Raw genomic sequence first — 11,903 nt, forward strand, 5'->3', positions numbered from 1 at the left:
TCGCTCCGGCCTGCGGACTACCTCCTGAAGTGGTCTGGTGTGCCTGTGGTGGTGCCTATGGTGCCTATGGTCTGGTGTGCCTGTGGTGGTGCCTATGGTCTGGTGTGCCTGTGCAATAATGTCGTGCCGAGGAGTGATAAGCGTGTTGGACGAGCTGTCGCAAGGCGTAATTGTCACCTAGAAGGCCCAGTTTACACGATGAACAGTTTAATGTCAGAGCTGTTATTCCTCATGCTGCAGCTAAAATGTTATGCAAAAAACATCACCTGACGCATGTAAACCTGCTATGCCCTCGATATTTTTTGTTCTACCTTCACAGCTAAACCTGTAAAATTATACCCTATAATCCCAAGGTGGAATAATGTTAGTCGGATAAAACTGTGCCCCTTCACGCGGAGGTCCGGACGTCCACACTCGCCTTGTGTCCTCTGAGTGCTGATTTGGCCACGGTAGTCGCTGCCGCCCCTTAAAAGGCCGCGCATCCATCCGCTCCGCGCCACCTTTCTTCCATGAATCATCCCACAAAACGAGGTGACATGAACTGCGGTCCAGAACAGTCAAAGCCGCTGCGACTCAACAAAGCGGACTATGATTACCAGGGGCGGATCCAGGATTTCGTCAAGGGCGGGGGGAGCAAGCAACATTGTGAGCCCCCCTAGAGTTTAGGCGCCCCAATCCTGTAGTACTTGCATCCATGACATTTAGTTTTTCATGATGCATATATATATATATATATATATATATATCGTTTCGTACATGTATATATATATGTATATATATATATATATATATATATATATATATATATATATATATTTACACATGTGATGCATAGCTAATACGCGAGCCCGCCTTACAATGCGCAGCCCAAGAAAGCTAGGCCTTCTAAGCGTGCACATACATGGAACTTGCTCATTTTCTCCAGATCATGATAAATCCGGTCACTTTAGGCTAAACCCAGCCAGCTTGTCCAGCTGGGACCCATGTGGGTCCGAGATGGGCAGTTATATGGGGCCCATCAGGGCTGCCCACTTCGGTCCCATGTGGGCATGTCATGGACAACCACCTGAGCCCCACATGGGCAGCCCACCTGGGGATCATATGGGGCCAAAATGGGACCCACATGGTGCCCACCTGAGCTGCCCAGTGGAACCCACGCAAGCATGGTTAACTACGGTCCCACATGGGCAACCCACCTGTGGCGCACGTGGGGCCCAACTGTGACCCACATGAGCCCACCTTGGCCACCCAGTTGGGTATGTCCAGCTGGGACCCATGTAACCAGCCCAGATGGGCCCGTATAGCCCAGATCAGACCTTTTTAACCATCCCCGATGGGAGCCATTTAGGCTTCTCCGATCCGCCCTTTCAAGTTCCATCTGACCAATGGTCCGCCGTAATTTCAGGCAAACCCGCTTCATATCGTCAATAATAAAGCCAGGTCAAAGTTTATTCACCATGTATTTGTCCAAAATTGCCTCCGTAGCAGCACTGTCGCACAAAACATACACTTTTCTGTGATTATGCTCGATGCGATAATCACTATATCATTCAACGGATGTTATGCATTGCGGTTGCTGCCGTTGTTAGCGCGGTGTTTCCTGCCGTCTTCGCAGTCTCTCCCGCCAAAACCATTTTCCTGGTACCTATTCCGTTTCGTTTTGTTTCGTGTATGGTGTGTTGTGCAGGATGGCCCCTGAAAATGGGGATATTCAGTACCCCAGATCACCGCCCCACGGCCTGAGCATGGATGATTATCCATGTACACATATTTCGGTGCTGCGAGGACTGGTTTTATGTTAAGCCGCTTACCGAGGCTGATAATAATGAGAGCAGCTATGTCGAAAAGCAGTGCAAAAATGCACGACACGTGCACTCTCTTAGAGTGCGTGTGTGGAAACTCAATGTGAGGCCACTTACATGAAGTACTTGCACGAAAGCCGACTTGAGTTTGTACGTTTTCCTTTGGTTACAATTACAACGGAATCCTAGGATTTCGAAAAAGCAGGCAAAATAGACCAAAGTCGGTTGCTAAATACCATCAAAATAAACATGGAATTGGTTTCATGCTCATTTATGGCTAGCCGGCCGGTCGATGTGATCAGCTGATAGCTGATGACTAATACCGTTTTTTTCTCTGTTATAAAGGATTTCAAAACATCCTAGCATTCAAAATGCTTTCATAGCTTTACTCATAAATATTTCAGTGTTACGCATTCAAACGCCCAGGGAAATGGCATATACGGCGTCAGCGGCGCGTCAAATTATCTTCGACAATCGCACATAAGAGTTCATCGGCGCATGCCTCACTGCTGCTCTAAGGCTGAGGCACCAAGCCCAATAGGGACCTAGCCTGGGCGATCGTTGGTGCCGCGGGGCCGACAACGAGGCTTCCGTCAACCAGTATAGGGTCCTCAGAGCAAGCGAGATGAATCCAAGACCAACGTGGTGGGCTCGTGAACGATCAGTAGTGCCCCGGCAGGCTGACATGTAGAACACTAGGCAGAGCACATGTCCCTCTGAGCAAAGGGAAGTTGCTGAATACCAATGTAACAAACTAATACCCCTGCGCGACCAGGAGTACCCGGGCAGGTGAAAGGAAAGGGCCCGATACAGGAGTGAAGGGTCCTCTGCAAATGAGATCAAAAGGAGAGAGCCCCAGCGCAAAGTGGAGTGCCTCTGAACATCGCGTGGCCCGGTACCTTACCATATATGAGCCCCAGCAACAGCACAAGGTCCTCTGAGCAAATGAAAAGAACCCGACATCAATGTGAAGGGCCCCGGAGCAACTGAGTCTACCCTGGCATATGGGGACCGGAAAAGCGTGTAAAGCCTTTCGGGCGAATGGGAAAATCCGTGGAAGAAAACCTGATCGATTAAGAGTGCCGGGCATGTAAACAGATAGTGTCCCGACAGAAGCGTAGGGCCCTAAGACAAAATGTAAAGATATCAAGGGCAACGTGGTAGGCTCCTAAGCGATCAGATTGATCCGGATGGTGGACATATAAGGCTCGGGCAACAGTGTAGGGCCTCTGGACAGCGTAATAAGCCCCAGACTTCCCCAGTCAACATTTTCTCAATCAGTAAAAATTAACGTTGTCTGCTTATGGGCTCTTCACTTCCGCTTGCAACTGTTCGTGGCCGTCTGTAGCCCAATGGCGTCCAATTTTGCTATGTTTTGTGTTGGAAAACTGCGTCCGTTCCGCCGGTTATGGCCCCCTTCAGAGCATACGGGTTCTCTCGGGGCACAAGGGGGGCATGGTCCCGTGCTTCTCCCTCCCTCTTCTGTATCCGTCACCAGCCTGAGCAGCTTAATAGGTGGGGCCTTGCCAAGAGCATAGCGCCATCCATTTATATAAAAAGTACCCAAGACACAACATGGGGGCCCCCCAACGATCGAATGTGCCCTAGCAGGTTAACAGATGGGGTCCCCGACAAGAGTATAGGGACCTTCATTCAAGTAGAAAGTATCCAAGACCCCATGTAGATGATTCCGGGACGATCGAATATGCCCGAGCAGGATAGCAGATAGGACCCCGACAGCAGCGTAAGACCGTTCACTCAAATAAGAAACACCCAAGACCCAGTGCGGAGGGCTCTCGAAAGACCAAATGTACTCGAACATATTATCACACGGCCCTCGACAAGAATGTAGGGCTCTACATTTAAATACCCAATGTACAGAACCCCAAACAATCCAGTGTGACCGAGGAGGTTAACAGATGAGGTCCTGGCAAGTGTGTAGGGGGCTCCATTCAATTTGAAAGCACCCATGGCACAATCTGGAGGGTACCGAACGACCGAGTGTGCCCAAGCAGATTAACAGATGGCCCCGGCAATGGCGAACGGCCCTAGGCAAGTGGGAGAGAATTGGAAGGACCCTAGACAGATGCAGAGGGCCTATGAACGTATCGCGAGTGTACCAGTAGGTGAGCCGAGATCAACGTGAATTGCCACTGAGCAACTGAGGGTACCCCGGCAGGGTAACATGTGGGGCTCCCGGTTATACCCTAGAGAGCCTTTCGGGCGAATGGGAAGAATCGCGGGAAACCCCTGATTAACAAAAGCTCCCCGGAACGCTGGCAGGAAAGCCCAGCAACAGCCCAGGGCCGTCCAAGCAAATGCAAAGAAAGTGAGTGCAGCGTGGAAGGCTTCTTAACGATCGGATTGACCCTGTAAGTGGGCAAAGAGGTTTCTTGGAAACGGCATAGGCCTCTGCAGACAGACGTAACAGCGGACATCTAGAGAATGTTCACGTGTGCCGGCGAACCTAAGCAAATCAGATCAAAATTATATTGCTGGATGTAAAAAGTAAGTTGAGGGGGAAGGCTGCCAAAAGTGATGGCAGACAGCGGGTAGTCGTGCGACAAATCAATTTTTAACAAAGTTGGCCTTGCAAATGGGTCGTGGAAAAGGCCGGTATGCCGAGAACGCCAGGCGGGTGTGGCCAGACTGAACAATGATGTCAGGTAAGCGCAGTCAAGCCTGCGATGATATACGTTGTATAGAAATAAAATCATATAAATGTCAGACTGAGCAAAGCGTGCCTTGATGGATGCTGTTCTGAAGCAAGCGAGACGATGCTCATAATCTAGTGGAGGACACCGGGACTGGCTACTCGAACCCAACCGCATGAGAAACATGTGCTGTCTTTCGAACCAGGCGAGATGGGAAACAGCAGCACCGCTTCACGTAACGCTACCGTACTCTGTCAAAGATCTCACATGAAGACACAGAGCAGTCTTGTGACTGGACCGTGTTGACGAGGGTATGGCGGCATTTGCACGCTTCGCATGAGAAGGCCCAGCATCCTGTTTGCTTTTGAGACAGTTGAATCTATGTGATTGGCAGAGGTGAGTTCGGTGTCCAGAAAGGCAACAATATCGCGAATCTTCTTGCAGCTATCCAAGCGGTGACCGTTTGGTGAGTATGAGTAGTGAATAGGTGACGTGCGGAGGGTAAATGAAATGGTATTACCCTTGCTGGGTTCAATTTCAGTCCCCAGTTTTTGGACCATTCAGAGAGTCGATCCAAATCCCCCTGAAGCGTAAGACGAGCTGCTACGTTGTTAATTCGGTGAAAAACTTTCACGTCATCAGCGTACATAGGACACTCCCTCTCAGTTTAGTCAGAGACATCAGCCAGAAAGCATGCAAACAGCAACGGTCTCGGGATGTTGCCTTCCGGACACCAGATTGCACTGGAATCCAGTCAGACTGCTTGCCCTTCAGCACTACGCGTTGTGAACGATTGTTCAAGTACGACTACGTTGTCAATTGTACGCTCGGCCAGTGATGCAAAAAGAACAGCGAAGCTTGTGTAGCAGAAGAAGGTGGTTGACGCTGGTGAATGCTGAAGAGTTTTCCGTGCAAATTGCATCTGTTTGTTTGTTGCATCTTTTGAGATAGATGTCCAGCGGAGTTCAAGAAAATATGAAAGGTTTGTGATGTAAGAGCGCTTTAAAAGGAATCCGTGCTCGGATGAGGGATAGGCGGGCTGACAAACTTGTAGCAGGTTTTCCCTGACAATTTTCTCCGTTATTTTTGAGAAGATAGGAAGTAAAGACACAGGCCTGCCATTTTCAGGCAGCTTTTTGGACCCCTTCCTGTGCAGCGGTATCACATTCGCTCGCTTCCACATGGCGGGGAAGATATCAGAGTTTAAAGAAAGCTCGCATATTATTTCTAGCGGAACAGCTAGCTCCTCAGCACATTCCCTGAGAATCCGGTCACTGAGCCCCTGGGGACCGCAGGCCTCGTGTGCACTGAGATCGCGCAACAGGTGAGTTTTACGTGGATGCGCCTTCGATAAGAATACCGTGACATTAACTTTGGATGCTTCTACTCTATGGCGATGAATCTCACTGTGCCATGCTAGGAGGAGTGTGGCGTACGCCGGTTGTGGAAAAACAACGTAAACCTAAGACCCCATCCCTGATGAGTCACTGTTAGCTGGCAACAGCGTTTATAGATGACATCAGGGCTTATTACTCACCCTTCACTTCATTCACATTTATGCCCCGGTACTGTTTGCAGGGCGATAGTGGTCAGCTGTCACCCGCGTTGATGGATGCTATCAGCGCTATGTGTCCACAATGTCGTACGCTTACGTTTATGCCCTGCTGCTATTGTGCAGGGCGATAGCAGGTTGTTGTCACCTAGGCTGGCTTCATTCAAACCTGTTTTTCATTCAGTTCATTTCCCAGACATTTAACCTTTGTCCTCCCCTAGCTATCGATCGCGCCTGCGGCAATACATGCATGTAGTCAATACCACACCATCACAACGTATATGACCATTGCTTTGTGTCACCTGCATGAGCGCCTGTTTCACAGGCTTTACAACAAGACTCAGTATTACTTGTACAATACAAATTTAGTTTATGTATTGGTCATTTCGTTCAGTTTTTCAACACCTCCTCTCAACTAAACCCGGTCATAATCGGATAACTGGTCTGCTCTTGTTTCTAACTTGAATGCAGAGTACGAATTGACACTGATGCACTGCATGCAACACAACGACAGCTGAACCATGTCATAAAACGCACTGTTAATAAAAACAACGGACGTGTCTTTTTTTGCACAGCAGGGGTTTGAGCCAATAGGAGGCATGCGTTTCCTCACATAGCGGGACTTGGTTTTGGTCCCAGGCAAAGTGTATCGCAAGGAATATTTTACATCGTCAACATCTTTATGGTCAATTGCCGATGTTCATACCAAGGCCGTATGATACATTGACTATATCGCATGATTTTTCGTCGCATCAAGCAAACATAGCGTGCAAATTTGCTTAAAACCCTACGCTGTAGTGACACAATTGCCAGTTTTGACTGCCGTTTGGCGACTTCTGCAATATCCTCAATACATGCACCGTTCACAATTTTAAGCAAGTGAAACTTGTTGCACGCAGGGCTCGAAAATGTGTCTGCCACCAGTGCCGCGGTGTTACCTTACCACGTAAACCCGCCATAGCCAATTGCTCTGGTTGGTTATATTTTTGTATTTGGTATGGCTGGCGGTGGTATGGTGATATGATATGGTATTATGGGTGTGGCGATGATGATATGGATCGAGCATTTTTAGTTCTTAGAGTTGTTGAACGAGTCGGAGCTGAGTCTAATTTTAATTCGGAGTCGAATTCAGAAAAATTAAAGTGCAAGACCTAACAGCGTTGCTGTGCTTTACTGTAGCACACCAACGCAGCAGTAATTAAAAAAAAATAGAGTGCGTAAGTTGACAGGTCACCCACATATTCATATTTTGGGACAAGCGCTTGGAGATGAGGGATGAACAACGATAGGCAGAGTTATCTAGTAACCTCAGGTTTTGACGGACAGGCACTATAATTTGCAAAACATGTATTGAAAAACAGTCAGAAATCAGCACTAATGGCCGCAAAGGCCGTATGAGATTGGTCGGCTAATCGCTGTTTTAGATCGGGGTGTCACAAAACTGATGTGTGCCGCCAACAATTCGGTCACTATATTGAAATGACAATTTTCCAAAGCCCAATAACTTGAATACCTATAATTTTTAGATCAGGCAATAAGAGCTGATCCCGGCATCTGTGTCACAGGTTTGCAACGTTTTTCAGTGTCACGATAGTATCCTGGAAGTATCACGCAACAATGCGAGCATACATCAAGTGGCCAAAAACAGCGCTCAATTTTCTCTTGCGACATCACGACTCAAGGTCTCTGGTGATAGCGCGAGTGCTTTGTTTTTGCACGGGACGCATTACAGTTTGATGAAAATTTATGCAAAGCATCAACTTCTTACCGCGGGAGGATCAGTACCTACCGCATCGAACAGTGAGCGTGACAACGTATTGTCCCTTTTCCAGACAGAATCACGAATTAATGACCGTTGATAATGGACGCACGTATACCAGGCTCACTCACGCCCTAACTCGGTGACCCAAATGATGCATCTGGCCTGACCGGGGCTGTCGACCGAGCCGGAGCCGGCCTGGCCGTCGAGGCACGCGGCGCAGGGACGGCCGGCCCATCGACGTGGGAGGGAGGGCTGACCCGGCCGTCGGTGGAGACGGGGTCCGGGCCGTCGGCATGGTCGATGGGGCCGGCCTGGCTGAGGCAAAGACGGGCACAACCGATGCCAGTATAAAATAGAATGCTCTAATATAACTGAATGCTAAGTGCTACCTACGGAACGAAAAATTACTGAGGTCGTGCGACCTACTGCATTGAAAAAATTGCAACTTGAGAATAATACCAATATCTTAGCATGCGCCTTGCGTTTCCAGTTGCTATAAAATGGTGATGGAGATTGTCAGAAAGTGAGGCTTGTTACAAATGGTAATACAACCGTCCTAGCGACTGTTGAACAAGCAGCCTCAAAGGGATGGCTGGGAGAAACAAATAATTTTGCCATTTCGGGTCAGGGATGTAGGAGAGCGAGACAGGGCTAAAACTAAGCGTTAAAATATCATGAAATATATATTTACCATACAGTGATCAAAATAAACATTTAGACAAACCCCGCGGACGTGGAGAAGATGCCCAATTTGGAAGTCTAATCGGGTTTCAGATACTACTGGATAGGATAGACGACAAACGCATCCCGACGACTGCGTTTGTCGTCCAGTCCCCGGAGTCGGCAGAAGCGATTACCAAAATCGCCAGCCACCACATCTACATACAAGGCGTCTGTAGTCCCCCACCACCAAACGCCTACCTGGCACGAACAGATAGCATTGGAAAGCGAGGTGAGTGATGCTGTTTTCACCCGTTCTTTTTATCGGGCGCCTTCTAGGACGCGTCAGCTCACGCGCTTTTATGTCTTCGACGGGGGCCGAGATTCACAGCGTTTTTGCCGCAGACGGAGCGGCGGCAGAGCGGCAGAGCTCTGCCCGCTCTCCATCTAGGCGAGGCGTCCAGGTGGCGCTCGGAGACGCAGTGGTGGGGGTCGTAACGGCGTGACGGAGGCTGGTGGTGGATGAGTCAGGGTGGTGGTGTCGGCCACTGAGGGGGGCGCCGGTGGATGCTGGTGGTGGATGAGTCAGGGTGGTGGTGTCGGCTACTGGTGGTGCCACCGGTGGAGGCTGATGTTGGACGAGCGAGGGGGTGGTGACGGTAGCTGATGGGGTACCGGTAGAGGCTGGTGAGGGCAGTGATGATGGTAACCGATTGAGTACCGGTGAACGTGGGTGACTGGTGACAGACGGATGGGGATAGTGGGGATGGTGCCGGATGGTGCAGAGGATGCCGAAGATCACGAGAACGCTACAGATGCCAAAGCAAGATGAGATATGGACGGTGATATTGGGTGTGTTGTGACGGGCGTTGCGAGAAATGTTTTTGAAGGTGCTGTGGTTGTCAGTGGTGGGGACGGCGCTGAAGGTAATTGGGATGCTAAATGCGGTCATGATGGTGAGACTGATCGGCCAGGGGTTCAGAGTGTGGCTGTGGCTGGAATTTGACAGGTCAGGGAGCCGACAGAGCTATCAGTGCTGAGTGAGCGTGCCGGGTGAGATCGCTGGGGCTGGCGGGCCGGACAGCGCAGGTGAGGGTCCCACCGCGTCCCCCCGCCGGCATTCGGGCGGAGGTGACTCACCGTGCCAGACGAGCATCGAGTGTAGCGCCGCGGGCAAGGTCGGGGAAGGTCAGCTGTGCTAGTGCAGTGCATGCTGTGCAGTGTGTGAGCCGTGGTGACGCTCCGGTGGGTCTGACCGCAGCGTGCACATTGCGAACGTGACAAGCACCGCTGGAAGTCCGGATGGGAATGACGAGAGAGAGAGAGAGAGAGAGAGAGAGAGAGAGAGAGAGAGAGAGAGAGAGAGAGAGAGAGAGAGAGAGAGAGAGAGAGAGAGAGGGGGGGGGGAGAGAGAGGGGGAGAGAGAGGGGGAGAGGATGAGAGGGAGAGGGGAGAGAGAGAGGGAGAGAGAGAGAGACAGGGAGAGAGAGAGAAGGAAAGAGGAAGAGGGAGAGAGAGAGAGGGAGAGAGAGAGAGACAGGGAGAGAGAGAGAGAGAGGGGAGAGAGAAAGAGACGGGAGAGATAAATACATTCTAGTCCTTCCTTTCGACGAGTGCAGAAACAGAGCGCAAATACTGCTGTAGTTGTTGGTATCCTGCCAATAACTGTAGATTTTTTACCCGATTTCGTCCGTCGCTAACAACTTGGAAAAATAAATACGCAATAAACATATACGCAAAAAATACGCAAAAACGTATGCTTTGTCCCTCGATGCTATCTGTACAGCTGTATCTGTACAGCCCTTACAAGCCCTTGTGATGAAGTTGGGATAAGACAAAGCTTGAGTTAGTCGCGTTTCATGCCACATTTCCACAGTTTTGACGAGTACAGTAAAATCTGGATTTGCAGCATTTGAGCTATGTGCACTGCCTTGTATGATAACGCCCCATCCAAACTTCACCACTTGTGTGCGTTTTTTTAGGAATTGGCTTTCTTGTCTTAGAATGGGTAGCTAGAATGGGTAGAATGATTCCAAAATACACCTTGCAACACCCATGAATCCCGCAAGCTGAAACATTGCTCTCTTGCGCTTCTATTCCATCGCATGACTTAAAAGGACACGTTATGGCTTCCTAAATGCGGATCTGCTGCAGGTTGGAAATAGCACTCATTAACATGTTTGCACTTGGTCCAAATATCCAGCTAAATGCGGTTTTGTGCGCCTGCTTCTTATTGTTGAACTGTGCATGCGCGCTCTGGCGATTCAGATACCTGCACACTCCATGACGCCTCGCTTACCCACCTCCTCCCCCTGGCCTTCATTGGCGGCACAAGAAGCGGGCAAAAAGCTGTGCTTCGTTTGCTTGTTCGCGAGGCCACGATCCGGCACCGCACAGTCGCACAGGGGTCGCGCTCGCGTCTCACCCGCCGTGGCCGCCATCCCACCGGGCTCCACTCCGCTGTGCCACTGAGGCCCGTCTCGTGCGGAGTTCCCGTCTACGCCGTCCCACCCCCCGTGGCCGCCATCCCACCGGGCTCCACTCCGTCATCCCACTGATGCCCGTCCCGCGCGGAGTTCTCGTCTACGCCGTCCCACCTCGCCGCGGCCGCCATCCCACCGGGCTCCACTCCGCCGTCCCACTAGTGCCCGTCCCGTGTGGAGTTCTCGTCTATGCCGTCCCACCCCGCCGCGGCCGCCATCCCACCGGGCTCCATTCCGCCGTCCCACCGGTGCCCATCCCGCGCGGAGTTCCCAACCACGCGATGTCACCGCCGCCACCGCCACCCCACCGGGCCGCGGCGCGGAGCCAGGGTCTCAGGCTGCAGGGATCCACGAAGACCAGGAGTACGTCCTGGCGTCCCACGGAAATGCTGTGATGTGGGTTTGGCAACAGAGCTCGGCGCTAGAGATGACGCACGCGTTCATTGACATGCTATGAAGATGCGCCCGCCCTCTCGGCGGCCTCTGCAGAGTGGTGCTCCGCTCTGCAGATCGGGGGGACGTGGGTGTGGCAGTCACGTGACCCGTCCGCGGTCGTGCATGAGGCCTGCCTCAACATCGGCCTGGTGACAAGGTGCAGTGATAGGTGCATGCAAGTGTGGTATGCACGTGGTGATAGAAGTAATCAATGTTTCGTAGAGGAATGTGAAATTGCGTACGAGGTAAATCAAACTCTCTACCAATGCATGAGGGATGCTAAGCCACTGAGAGCTGAAATGGCCTATGAACACACATCGCTAGAAAATGTTTACAAAGTGTTTGAGTCTACCAAAGAATCTTTCGAGTTTAATTTTCAAGAAATTGCCGCTTAACGTACTGATTTCTTCGGTGTTCGTCTTCTCCCCAAAAAAGAAACATTCTACTCACCACATATTATTTTTTAAAGTTTTGGCATGAATCATTTGAAAGCCTAGTATGCATTAGTGGTGCGTTCGTCATGTCAGTGTTGTAGGTGAATAGAGTGGCATCTGA

This window comes from Pollicipes pollicipes, unplaced genomic scaffold (genome assembly GCF_011947565.3).
Source record: "Pollicipes pollicipes isolate AB1234 unplaced genomic scaffold, Ppol_2.1 Scaffold_712;HRSCAF=819_pilon_pilon_pilon, whole genome shotgun sequence".
Classification (NCBI taxonomy): domain Eukaryota; kingdom Metazoa; phylum Arthropoda; class Thecostraca; order Pollicipedomorpha; family Pollicipedidae; genus Pollicipes; species Pollicipes pollicipes.